Raw genomic sequence first — 13,656 nt, 5'->3', positions numbered from 1 at the left:
CTTGCGGGGGAGCCGGAGGTTGTTCTCCATTAGTTTCTCTTCCCCCGCACCTGTTCGCTCTGACTCAACGTTTCGCCTTTATTTCTTCATGACTGGAAGCCGACTTTCATTATTCCAGAGCGCATACATGCACTTACGCGCATATATATATGTATGTTAGCAACCAGTGGGGTTGTCCCCGGACAGATCACCACACCTTTACAACATCTGTGCTACTGACTGACAAACCTTGTTGAAATATAAACACACACACACAAAAATCAAGTTGAGTCGTGTAAAAATAAATAAACAAAGCAATGTACACTAAATTCGCTTCTAGGGCCCTCTGGGATTAGGAGTCCTGAACCTAAGCTGCATTAGTTTTACAGTGGTACCTCGGGTTAAGTACTTAATTCGTTCCGGAGGTCTGTTCTTAACCTGAAACAGTTCTTAACCTGAAGCACCGCTTTAGCTAATGGGGCCTCCTGCTACTGCCGCGCCGCCAGAGCACGATTTCTGTTCTCATCCTGAAGCAAAGTTCTTAACCTGAAGCACTATTTCTGGGTTAGCGGAGCCTGTAACCTGAAGCGTATGTAACCTGAAGCGTATGTAACCCGAGGTACCACTGTACAGTGGATCAGTCCCTGATACATACACACAAGCTAAGGAAGCAGCTTAGCTGAAAAGCATAAACTTAAACTTCCCTGGGTCAATGGACTCTATATTTCACACAAAGTGGTCCTGTTTACCTCATGCTTTGGATCTTTCTCTCTTCCCACCCCCCTCCACCCCATTTTAAATCACCAAGTGAACAGAGTACTATTTAGTTGAGGGTTCAGGAGTGTCATTTCAGATTATGGTGTGAGAGAAGGGAGATTTATAGTAAAAGGTTCCCCTGTCTGGTGTTCTTCAAATGTAAGGTTGTAGAACAGTATGCTGTGGCTATTAGGACATGCACTTTGTCTCAGAAGTGAGGGGACCTGCACTTTGGGTATTCAGGTAAAGTGCAAATAGACCCGTATGCAACAGGAACTTGACTGTGTCTACTTGGAAGTAAATCTGGCAGTTTTCAATGGGGTTTACTTAAGTGTGCGTAAAGGTAAAGAGACCCCTGACCATTAGGTCCAGTCTTGGACAACTCTGGGGTTGTGGCGCTCATCTTGCTTTACTGGCCGAGGGAGCCGGCGTACAGCTTCCGGGTCATATGGTCAGCATGACTAAGCCGAGCCAGAACAGTGCACAGAAACGCCGTTTACCTTCCCGCTGGAGCGGTACTTATTTATCTACTTGCACTTTGACATGCTTTAGAACTGCTAGGTGGGCAGGAGCAGGGACCGAACAACGGGAGCTCACCCCATCACGGGGATTCGAACCGCTGACCTTCTGATCAGCAAGCCCTAGGCTCTGTGGTTTAGACCACAGCGCCACCCGCGTCCCTTTAAGTGTGCACAGGTGTGCAGTTTCAACACCTGCAACCCAGTACCCACAGAACTGTGAACTGGCCACAAGTAGAAGCTCCATCAATATATGGATCACATGTTGATCCAAACAGTGGAGGAGCTGCTCCCTGGTGGCCCTACCTTTTCTAAATGAAACTGCTGGCTGTGATTTCACCCTAGAACTGAACTAAATTTTCTCTTTCCAGTTCTTGGTGCATCAAAACACATTGAAGAATTTTTGTTTATTTGCTGTGATTTCAGCTGTTGAAGCAATAAAGGTAAAGGTACCCCTGCCCATACGGGCCAGTCTTGCCAGACTCTAGGGTTGTGCGCCCATCTCACTCAAGAGGCCGGGGGCCAGCGCTGTCCGGAGACACTTCTGGGTCGCGTGGCCAGCGTGACATCGCTGCTCTGGCGAGCCAGAGCCGCACACAGAAACGCCGTTTACCTTCCCGCTAGTAAGCGGTCCCTATTTATCTACTTGCAGCCGGGGGTGCTTTCGAACTGCTAGGTTGGCAGGCGCTGGGACCGAGCAACGGGAGCGCACCCCGCCGCGGGGATTCGAACCGCCGACCTTTCGATCGGCAAGCCCTAGGCGCTGAGGCTTTTACCCACAGCGCCACCCGCGTCCCCCATACGCGGCAATAGCACCTTACATTTGAAGCACATTGTTTCCCCCAAAGGATTCTGTTAAGGGTTCTGGAATTGTAGCTCTGTGAGGCTTCCTGCTAATCAACCCTCTACAATTTTATCTAAATACCAATTTATATTATTTGTTCTGCAGCTTTGTTTTTAACATTTCAAATATAAGCCATCCTAAATAAATAAAAGCCAGGGTGCAAATGATGATTATGATAATGTTTATACAATTTCTAACAGGGCTGGGAAATAACAAGGAAGGAAAAGAGATCTGTGCATTTCCCACATGTTTAAATTATGAACACTTAAAGCAGTTATGAGGTAAATGAATAGTAAATGATCTACTCCAAAATATGGCATATAACAAGCTTTATTAGTTACGTCCTTGATAACATGTTTGACTACCTTCTAAGGCAGAAGATGGAAATACAAGATTTAATTTGATTAAATGATTAAAGAAAGCCCACACTTTCAAAGTATATTTATGTATGGCGTTAGGGCTGTGATTATAGAAGCTGTGGGACCAGTTATTCCATGTTAATTCAGAATAAAATGATGTGTTCCATCTTTACATCTTGCCACAAACTACTGTCCAGCTCTGACCCTCCTTTATGGCCTCCTTTTTGCTGGGATAATCTGCTTCTAATACTTAAGAGAAGATGTCTTGTTTCCTCGCCCTCATCAAGGCATGAGGTCTTGGAATTTGCCCATCCCAGCATAGAGGAGCCTCCTTAAATTTGCAGTGGCACGCCTCCTCCCGCATATCTCCTGGGGTCTAAAATAAACTAGAACCAAGTCCCAAGTACAATGCTATGCTTTGGCTCTCTGTTTTCCAAAAGGGAACCGGCAGAGGGGTTTTTCCCCCTGTGTGGGTGTGGTCATGTCTCTTTTTAAGTTCTTACTCCACTATTTCCCCAGAGATCTGTCTGATAAGAAGTGATTTATGTGTTCATTTTCTTAAGTGCATTTTTTGTCAGAACAGGAGCTAGTCAATTTGCATGATCAAAAGGGCTTTGTTTAAAATCCTAAATACTTGTTTGTGTCTGTCATGGGGAAGCTTGGCCAGGGGACTTCCAGGCTTTTCCTGCAGTTAAAAGAATATTCAGAAATCCTAAACCTAAGGGCTACATATAACAAACGTCCTTAGGGCTAAGATCAATATTTTTTTCTGACTTGAGTCATCCTGAATGCTTTCTCCCATCTCCAACCACTACTCACATCTCTATTGACTTTATTTTACTCTGCCTTAGTGCCAAACCACTTGCTGGCATCAGTCTGTCTGAGAGACAATGGAGTGCACCTGTAGGGAGGGGTTGAAGTCAAACTGCTGCATTAGCAGCACTGAACTGACCTCCTTGGAGGTCCTGGGCTGCCCAGAGGACAATATCTATCCTCTCCACCTTGCTGATGTGGTCCAAAGGAAATCAGAGCAATAGGTTTGACACCAGTTTAGCTACAGGAGTTGTCAGAAGAAGGTGTACAAGGCACTATCCAACTATTTTAGGGACTACACTCCAGATTTTTGTATCGTTTACTCCTTAGCCTTTCCTTCTCCCAAATATATCCTGCAAGACAGCAGAGATTTAGGATCAAAGGACCATTCTGTCTTCTAGATAGGTTACTTTCCCAGGTTGAGGAGCCCCATCTTTTGATACTCATCAGCTACCCTCACCTGGTTTAGCTGGCCAGTGGAAGCCATTCTTGGGATGTGGCTGCTGTTGCATGCTGACAGTTTCTAGGATCCACAGGTGAGGGCAAGGTGGGGACCAAGCTGGACAAACTACCCCAGAAGGAGAACAGTGTGTCCCCAACCAGAGGTACTACGAACACCCCTAAGACCCTCCCACACTGCTTTTCATCATATGTGATAATCCCAGATAAAGTAAAAGTAGAACTTTAGGCTGTTGAAGGAAAAACATCAAAGTCTTGTATACCTTAAAAGACTACCAACACTTTCCTGTAGCAGAAACAAGTGTAGAAGCATACAAAAAGGACCAGGCCAGGCCATAGTCTGAGCTATGCAATAAACTTGGGGGGGGGGGGTTGTGTTTGGCTTATCTCTGGGATATGTAAAGCAACCTGATACTGTCCCTGGCAACAACCAGGCTTATCCATTCCCATCAGTGATTAAGGTACAAGGCCTTTACCTCAGACAGAGGATGTGGTGTCTAGGCAGCCTGGGGGCTCTCACCTGGTTGGTTGGTTGGTTGGTTGATTGGTTTGTTTTATTTTTGCCAGTTAATAACTGAACCAGTCTATTTTATTCCTAAGGTTCATTTGAACAAGTCATCTCAAACTAACTGCTCCGTAAAATCCTTCTGCAGGACACCTAGCTGTGCTTTGTATCAATCAGGCAAAATGGCTAGGATTGTGTAGGCTGATTTGTACGGATCATTCTGCTTCATAAAGTGATCTTGGTTAGATAGTCATTCTAAGATTTCATTTGTATCAAAGCCCTTCTTTAAATACTATTTAAAGATGCAGTTAAATTTAAAAAAAAACTTTTGATTGAAGGTGTTCCAATTAGCTGAGCAGCAGTTGTTTGTTTGTTTTTTAAGCATTAATCATTTTTAATTTTATGTATTTATTTATACCCTGCCCTTCTTTATGTATTATCCTGGGGTGTGTCACAACAAACAAAACAGAGAAAACAAATACAAATTAATAGCTAGAAAACCCTCCAGTCCTCCAGGCTGGACCTATAATTATTTAAAGGCATTAAAAATAAAATAAAACACCCTTCAGTTGGTGCTGAAGTTTGGAAGAGAGGATATTCCATAGCCATGATGCTAATGATGAGAAGGTCCTTTGGCAGGACATTGTTTTTTGACCTCTGCCAGTGATGGCATCCTCAAGAGGGTCAAGCAGGATTGTATGGGGCAATATGTTACTTCAGATACTTGGGTCCCAAGCTTTATTGAAGTTTGTGTTTCTGTACCAGAATCCTGAATTATTAAGCTTGGTAACTAATAGGCAGCCAGTGTAGATAATTTAACAACAAGTGTAATGTTGTCTCTTGCAGACATGCTTGTCAATTCACCCTTGCTGCAGTTGCCTGACTGTCTTCAAGGGTAGCTCCATGTAAAGTTAGTTGCAATAATCCAGCCCGTATGATACCAGGGTGTGGATAACTGTGCCCAGGCTATCTGTGTCCCCTTGTCCAGGAATGGCCATAGCCGGCAAACCAGCTGTAGCTGGAAAAAGACATGAGTCACTGAGGTCAGCTGGTCCTCTAGCAACAGAGCAGAATCACACACACCTCCTTGATGGAGGATGACATTTTGCCTTCACTCCTGAGGCTTCCCATCCCAATTATAAAGGTGATGAAATTGCTTTTTAATTCAGAACTTATTTTCATCTTTGGCAGAAATGGGGGTAAGTCCTAATTCTATTTATTATCTACTTTCACAAACTTCTCAGAACCTATGTGATATCCATACTACATGACCTAGTTTAGACATCGCAGTTCTATAAATTAGCCACAGTAATAACGTGTGTGTGTGTGTGTGTGTGTGTGTGTGTGTGTTTCTGTGTTTCTGCCCAGTTTCGAACAGGGGACCTTTCGCGTGTGAGGTGAATGTGATAACCACTACGCTACAGAAACTAGCCACAGTAATATCCTGGCAGATTCTCTCTTGGTTTTGTATAGTGCCATGAGCACTCACACAAAATCACTAAACAAAATTATTAACTCCTCTTCTTCAACAAATTCCCCCATTGCTTCATAATATGGGAAGAATATAGGATTCTTGGATAGTTCTAAGGAGCTTCTAAAGGAATGGGTGACAATTATTGATTATCACGAGAACACTAGATCACAACATTTTGGCTATTAATAAATTATTAGACAAGGATCTGTAGTGTTATGATAACAAATTCAAATAGTGGGGAAAGTTTATAGTTTTACCACCCAGATTATGTGAACAAAATAATGGTTTATGCATTTGATGATGATCCTGGAACCAGTGGCGTAGCGTGGGTTGTCAGCACCCGGGGCAAGGCAAGTAATTTGCGCCCCCTAACCCGTGGATTTGCGCCCCCTAACCTGTGGATTTGCCCTAACCCCAGATGTTGCGCCCGGTGCGGCCGGCCCCCCCTGCACCCCCCACGCTATGCCACTGCCTGGAACATACCCCTGGAATCTTCAATGGGACCTTATGAGAAAATGTGGTTTTAGGATTATTTAATATGCTTCAAATGTTACAGCTCTTATAGCCAAGAAACAGTCTGCAAATGGGCAATTGAAAAGAAAAGAAAAGAAAAGAAAAGAAAAGAAAAGAAAAGTTATGTCTAATAAACTCATAGCCAGTATTTCCTTCCTCTAGTATAAAATGCAGAACTCCTAGAGCCAAGCTAAAAAACAAAATTCAAGAGAACTATTTAAAATGCGTGCTAATAGACGTGCCTGTGAGGGGCCAACTATTTATTGGCTGTGGGAAACAACAGTATAGTTGCTTATGTTTTCAGATAAATGTGAAACCCTGAAAGAGAGCCAAAGCTAAATTGCAAAAGGAATGCTGATTTACCCATATGTAAACACAGCTGTCAATGGTGAAATAGCAGTAGAAGTTTAAAATGAAACACAAGATGTTACAAGCAGACTTTGTTCTGATGTATTTGTTAAAACTACATCAACTCAGCTGCAATCCTGACAGTGTCTAGCAGACACAGGAAATAGTTGCAACATACAGTGTTCATTTGCAGGCAACATACATTCATCTTTGAGATTTCATGTCTGGATTTGGAGCGGGGCAGGTTTGCCCTCTGCTGGATATTGTATGCAAGTTCCGATTCAAAATTTTAAGGATAGCTAATTCTTAAGGGCCTGCTTAAGACATTACACTCGTCTTATGCCACATTCACACATCATGGAAAACCATAAATCTTAGCTTGTGATGAAAAAAATGTACCGGTGCACACACAACTGAATGACTCCCTTTTTGTTCCACGCTTACTCAAGCCAGGAACAACAAACCACAAGCCTTGGTTTACAATGATGTGTGAAGCAATGCTCATGGTTTGTTTCTTTCCAGAAAAAATAAGGATGGTAAGACAAGGTTTGTTCTTGGCATATTGATCGTGGTTTGAAGCATTAATGCTTCTTAATACTAGTACAGTGGTACCTCGGGTTACATATGCTTCAGGTTACTTACGCTTCAGGTTACAGACTCCACTAACCCAGAAATAGTGCCTCGGGTTAAGAACTTTGCTTCAGGATGAGAACAGAAATTGTGCTCTGGTGGTAGTGTGGCGGTAACAGGAGGCTCCATTAGCTAAAGTGATGCTTCAGGTTAAGAACAGTTTCAGGTTAAGAACGGACCTCCAGAATGAATTAAGTTCTTAACCCGAGGTACCACTGTAACTAGAAACTGCAAGAAGGGAAAGTGCTCACACCCTCATTGCAGATTTCCAACAGGCATCTGGTTGGCTAATGTGAGAGCAGGATGCTGAACTAGATTGGCCATTGGCCTAATCCAGCAGGTCTCTTCTTGTTCTTGTGTTAGGATAAAAAAAGTGAGTGCTGGTTCCTACATCACGTTAAGCCGATGCTTATTGTTTATTGGTCCTGGCTCAAGGAAGGGGAGAGTAAAATGGGAGTGATTTTGCAGCGTGCAGTATCATGCTGCTTACTCATTATGCCATGAATAATGCCTTATACCATGACAATGTTGTTTTTCTTGTGCGGTGCTAAGGCAGAATCATTGCTTCCCAGAGCGAAGGCCCTTCCCACTAGAAAAGTCAAATGCCACACAACACAGGCAGATACATGCTGATTCCTACGCAGAAGTGTCTTCCACTTAAAGTTGTATAACAATGAATTATTTAAAGTATTTTTTCTGCCTTCAAGTTGATGAATGCAAAATAAACACTGAAAACATCATAATGGGGAGGGGACTTCTTTTTCAAGTAACAGCAGCTAAATCGTTAAAGGACTTCAGTTGCAGGCCTATGACACCAATTTGCATAAGGTAAGTCATATGTATACATGCAAATTTAGGCTGACTTTCAAAAGGAAAGAGGAGAAGGGGCAAGAGAGCTGAGGACCCCTCTCTGAGCTACCCTCTAATAATGACCTGGCAACAAACGTTAAGGAGAACAAGAGTTTAAGGCGCTATACAGAAAAGTGTATTTATTCAGGGCTAGTCTGGAACACAACTGTGCCTCGGTTCTGATCTCATGATTGCCACCTCACACCTAAACATGCATTGAAAAAATATCTACTCTTTTATCAATGAGCCATCCTAATGGGAAATTTTAAAAAGGCAGATCGAATGAAATCTTTATTGTTATGACTGATGACCAGCATTCAAAGGCAGGTCAAGTTTTTAAAGAGTTTAATAGTAATATTAATTTATATTGTGAATCCAGTTGCAGGTCTTGTCTGCACTGCAGGTTGACTCTCTTCTATCTGCTGCAGATATTGGTACTGTCTATAAAGTATTTGCTTTTGGGGTTGTCAGGCTGTTACTTAGGCTGTGTTCACACTCCTATTTACTATGCATTCACTGTGTTTGCAGTGCTGGTTTTTGTTGTTCACATGTTGTCTGCGATGCATATGCATCCCGTACTTTGAAATAAAATACTAGTGTTTGATGCACTGTTTCTCAAACTATCTTCTCTAGGGCAGTAATGTGAGCACAGTTTTAGAGAACATACATCTGCTTCGGTTCTGCAGAAGACAAGACACAATGGCTTCTTCTGCACACTCCTCCCTTAGCTCTGTTGCCTGCGTGTTGTTGTCCTACCATAACAAGCAGGGCTCCACAGCAGGTTGCGAATCAGGCCAACGGCCCATCAAGAACGGTCAAGAGAAGACACAGTAGCCTTGCTTCCTCCTGCAGTGGGGAATGTGAAGATATATCTATGTTTCTCTGAGCTGCAGCTTGGCAACTCTAAAGTGGTCTCATGGGCAGTAGTTTTTAAGGTCAAACAAGCAAATTTAACTGTGTCGGAGAGGAAGCAGGAAGTCACTACATATTTTGGAGCATGAGAGAAATGTGTTCCCACTGACCAGTCCCCAGTCAGCAGGCCAGCTGCTGCTTTTTTTCATTAGTAAGAAGCGTCTTCGTAATTATGAATGGCATCAAAAACAGTTGGATCTAGGAATGCCCCAATAATCTGCAACATTTGCTTTCTGATACGGATCCATTAGAGTGAAGCGGGCAAGCATCTTGAACTCCCTTTATATCCAATTCTGTCTGATTCAATTTCAATTGGGCAAGATTACCTGTGACTGGATGAGCAAATGCTTGTCCATGCTGTTGGAGAAAAAGGTTGGCAATATAAACTTCTGCATGCTTGCCAGAGAAATGTTGAATATGATTGGATGTGCAATTGCATGCAAAGAGAAGGATGTTCTCTGCCTGCCTTGTGCAAAGGAAGGGAGACTCTGAGCAAACCATGCCACAAGTACCTTGCAATAAAACAGACATTGCAGTCAGTAATTAGCCATGCATGGCACTAGATCAGACAGCCTCTGAGCATACTCAGAGTGCCTTGCCAAAAAAAAGAGAGAAAGATATGTAGTCATGAAGTTGCCTGCATGGTACAAGGAAATAAAGCCTTTGGGCACATGCCAAATGCAATATAACTAACTGAGTCTGCTTCTGGGCTTCCAGTATATCAATAAACTCATTGGTTGATGGGGTAGCAAATAAAAAGTGAAGTGGGTGTTGAAAACAGAGGGAGGAAAGAAATTAATGGGTGCTAGCCGCAGAGGATACACTCTATGTGTGTACAGATGGCAATGATTTGACAGTTGCTCATGCTAGCTGCAGATTGTGCAGGTATGTGATGTCTACATTTAGAAAACCCCAAACTGTAATGCCTGAAATGTGTGCCTAGCCACTAACTGAAGGTGGCAGCAACACTTTATAGCATTATCTGGTTCCCACTAGTGAAAAGTCCCAGGGCTGAACAATCCAGTATTAAAGGCTTGTGGCATTTGTGTAATATTTTGCTTATTTGCAAATATGTAAATAGAGCTTAAGTGAAGGCAACAAATGTGTGCCGCTATCAGAACTGCTACCATGTATCAGAACTACAGGGAGAAATGCCTTGAACCTAGTGATCTGGGGCATACATTTTCCAATTTCTGAAAAGAATGGATGTCAACTGCAAATAAATAAATAAACCTTGGTAGTTTCAAAGTGTTTAGCTTTACTTACTAAATGCAAATAAATAAGCATCACACTCTTGGCTATGCAATTTACACTAATTCAAAACTTTCCAGAAAAAACACACCCCACTGAAAGATGCTTCCCATTCTTCAGATAATCTCAACTCTGTCTGGATTGTCCTTCACATTCTGTTCCCCAAAAGGTTTTATTTCTCCACCCAACAAACCTTTCACCTCAGTTTAGACAAGGGTGGGGAATCAGAGGCCCAGGGGCTGAATGTGGCCCTCCGTGTCTTTCAACCAGGCCCTCTGGACTTTCAAAAGCCACACCCCTACTCCTGAGTATTTTTACTCTGATTATGCTTTTTCCTTGCCTAGGAGGAGATGTGTGAGCAAATTCACATACCTTCCTCCATTCACAGAAGGGTGTGTGTGCTCTGGTGGTTAGGTCTTGCTTGTGGGTTGCCCTTAGGCATCTGGTTGGCCGCTGTGAAAACTAAATGCTGGACTAGATGGGCCTGATTCAGCATGCTTGTCATAGTCTCATGTTCATCCACTTTTGCTTCTGCCCCCTGGCCCCCAGCCCAGCATGCATAAGGTTACCAGATTTTTTTCAATGAATCCGGGGACACTTTTCAACTTCAATGGATTTTGCCATGGGACTGACTGGTAAATCCGGGGACTGTCCCCAGGAAATGGGGATGTCTGGTGGCCTTAAGCAGGCAGTCCCTGAAAGATTAACTAATAATAATAATATTTTTTATTATTTATACCCCACCCATCTGACTGGGTTTCCCCAGCCACTCTGGGCAGCTTACTACACACAATTGTAAAACATCAGACTTTAAAAATTTCCTGATACAGGGGTGCCTTTAGATACCTTCTAAAAGTCAGATAGCTGTTTATTTCCTTGACATCTGATGGGAGGGTATTCCACAAGGCAGGTGCCACTACCGAGAAGGCCCTCTGCATAGAATGTGGCTCTGGACCAAAAAAGGGTTCCCTATCACTGTCACCTTCCAGCCCTCCTTGAACTTTGATAGCTTGCCTTTCAGTGATTTTGCATCAAGAAACCATTTTCTGGCAATGAGCCCCTAAGTTGACTGGATTGACTTTGCCCTTCAGGAAACACACACATCCCTTTCTCAACTCTATGACTGCTCAACCACAGAGATACAGTTATTCAAAAACTTACGTCAGCATTTCCTCATGATGTGTGAGGGAGAGAATGGACTCTAAGAGATGGTGACGAGAACAATAATTTTTTAAAAAATAAGAGGCATACAGTTCAGAGGTGCCAACTTGAATGAAATATTGTGGGGGGCCAGGTAAGCCATGCCCCACATAATTGATCACACGATGTGGTGCATGCACACTATTTGAATGGCAATTCCTATCAACTTTGAGGGGGTTGAAAACCCCACGGCCCCTAGGAGTTGGCTCCTATGGTACAGTTCTTCTTATGACCCCCTGGGGGAGGGCTAGAGAGGATACTAATCATTGATGAAAAAGGTTGTTTAGTCATTTAGTCGTGTCTGACTCCTCGTGACCCCGTGGACCAGAGCACACCAGACACTCCTGTCTTCCACTGCCTCCCGCAGTTTGGTCAAACTCATGCTGGTAGCTTCGAGAACACTATCCAACCACCTCGTCCTCTGTCGTCCCCTTCTCCTTGTGCCCTCCATCTTTCCCAACATCAGGGTCTTTTCCAGGGAGTCTTCTCTTCTCATGAGGTGGCCAAAGTATTGGAGCCTCTGCTTCAGGATCTGTCCTTCCAGTGAGCACTCAAGGCTGATTTCCTTAAGAATAGATAGGTTTGATCTTCTTGCAGTCCATGGGACTCTCAAGAGTCTCCTCCAGCACCATAATTCAAAAGCATCAATTCTTCGGCGATCAGCCTTCTTTATGGTCCAGCTCTCACTTCCATACATCACTACTGGGAAAACCATAGCTTTAACTATACTGGGCCATGGATGAAAAAAGAGAGGATGCTAATTCTTGATTGTGCTTTCCTTCCTCTTAAACCGGCTAAGCGAGGGACTTCCGGGTTGGCGCCATCGCCGAATGGCGGACTCCCTCCGAGCTCCGGAGGGAGTCTGCTCGGCAGGGCTCGGGTTCTACCGCGCCGGCGACGCGGGGACCCTTAAAAACCACGGGCACGGAGACCGTGGACATGGGTGACTCGGCTGGCACCGTTAGCGCCCTCCCGACTCGTGAAGGAGCCTTTTTAAAGGCTACGGATCGGGTGCCGGGGAGCGGCGTGGTGCTTTGAGTCCTCTGCTTTCCCTGCCGAGCGAAGCCGCATGCCATCCGGTGGAGAGCGCTGACTTCTTCCATTGAAAATTCGGACTTTTAACAACAACCCGTGAGTAATTTGGAAACCGGGTTTCAAAGGAGAAAAAAAAGGAATTTTTTTTCGGATTCGGCACGAGCGGGGGGGATCTAAAAAGGAAGTCAGTCCCCCCTCCCTATTGTAAGCATTTCAAAACAAGGACTGAGTAACCAAGGTCCAGAGAGAAGCGTATTTCGGATAAAAATCAAGAATTTCACGATGGGATATTACAAGAATTGTGCTGGAGGAGAAGAGTGGGGTGAGAAGGGAAACGTAACCCCCCCTGGGAACCGGGGCGACCCGCGAGAAAGCCTGGGGAAAAGAGACGCAGACTTTGACAGCTGTCAAAGTGGCTGTCAAAGTCGGAAAGTATAAAGAGGACTTTGTTATGAGGACTTTGCTAGTTAATTTCGTTACAATTGGTTACGATTTGGATACAAAATGTTGAAAATATGGAATAACAATCGGACTTTTGGATAAGAGGAAACAAAGTTACTACAACCCCCCTAGAGGAGTTTTGGGACATTACAAGAACCATAAGCGGAAAAACACTCTGGGAATTGTACAGGACTTGCTATCTCCTGAGAAAGCTGCAAAACTGAAATAGTATTTTGTCTACAGGGGTGTTTACATTAAAGGAGACAATAGAATTCTCTATTGAAGAAAGGAAGGGACTGGACGTAAGTTTTTGTTCCTGAATAACAAGAACCCCTGTAGAGGCACCAATTTTCTGACTTAGAACGTTTTAGCAGCAGAACAGGACAAGAAACTTGACAACAACATGGAACAGAACAATGGGAGGAACTCCTTCGGGGTCGTTTTTGGATTGGAAGTTAAACATTACAAAAATAATATCTAAAGGAAAAAGGAAAAAAAGAAAAAGAAACTGGCAAGGTGGAACTGATTTGAGTATGGATTTAAGATTCCCAGGCAGACAACATACAGACAGATCGATGGACATGGGGAACGCGAACCGGGGAGGGGGGGGGGAGAATCAGAATCCAAAGGCTGTGTAACTATTATTTTTTTTTGAATTCTTTTTTATATTCTGCTGGGGTGTTTTTAGTAAAAGAAAAAGGGAATTCGTGGAATGAAACCGAGGGGGCCTTGGGGAGAGAATTTTTGATTTGTATTTTTTCTTTGTTAAG

General features: G+C 43.6%; 1 protein-coding gene across 2 annotated transcripts in view; it reads left to right on the top strand.

The window, feature by feature from the left end:
• Positions 1 to 13,656, top strand: part of LOC114598132 (nuclear body protein SP140-like protein) — a 402,008-nt gene that overhangs the window by 349,632 nt on the left and 38,720 nt on the right. The window lies entirely within an intron of this gene.

The sequence above is a fragment of the Podarcis muralis genome, chromosome 6 (assembly GCF_964188315.1).
Source record: "Podarcis muralis chromosome 6, rPodMur119.hap1.1, whole genome shotgun sequence".
NCBI classification, from domain to species: domain Eukaryota; kingdom Metazoa; phylum Chordata; class Lepidosauria; order Squamata; family Lacertidae; genus Podarcis; species Podarcis muralis.
Note: the sequence above shows the minus strand (reverse complement) of the source record. Positions and strands in the feature narration are given on the sequence as shown.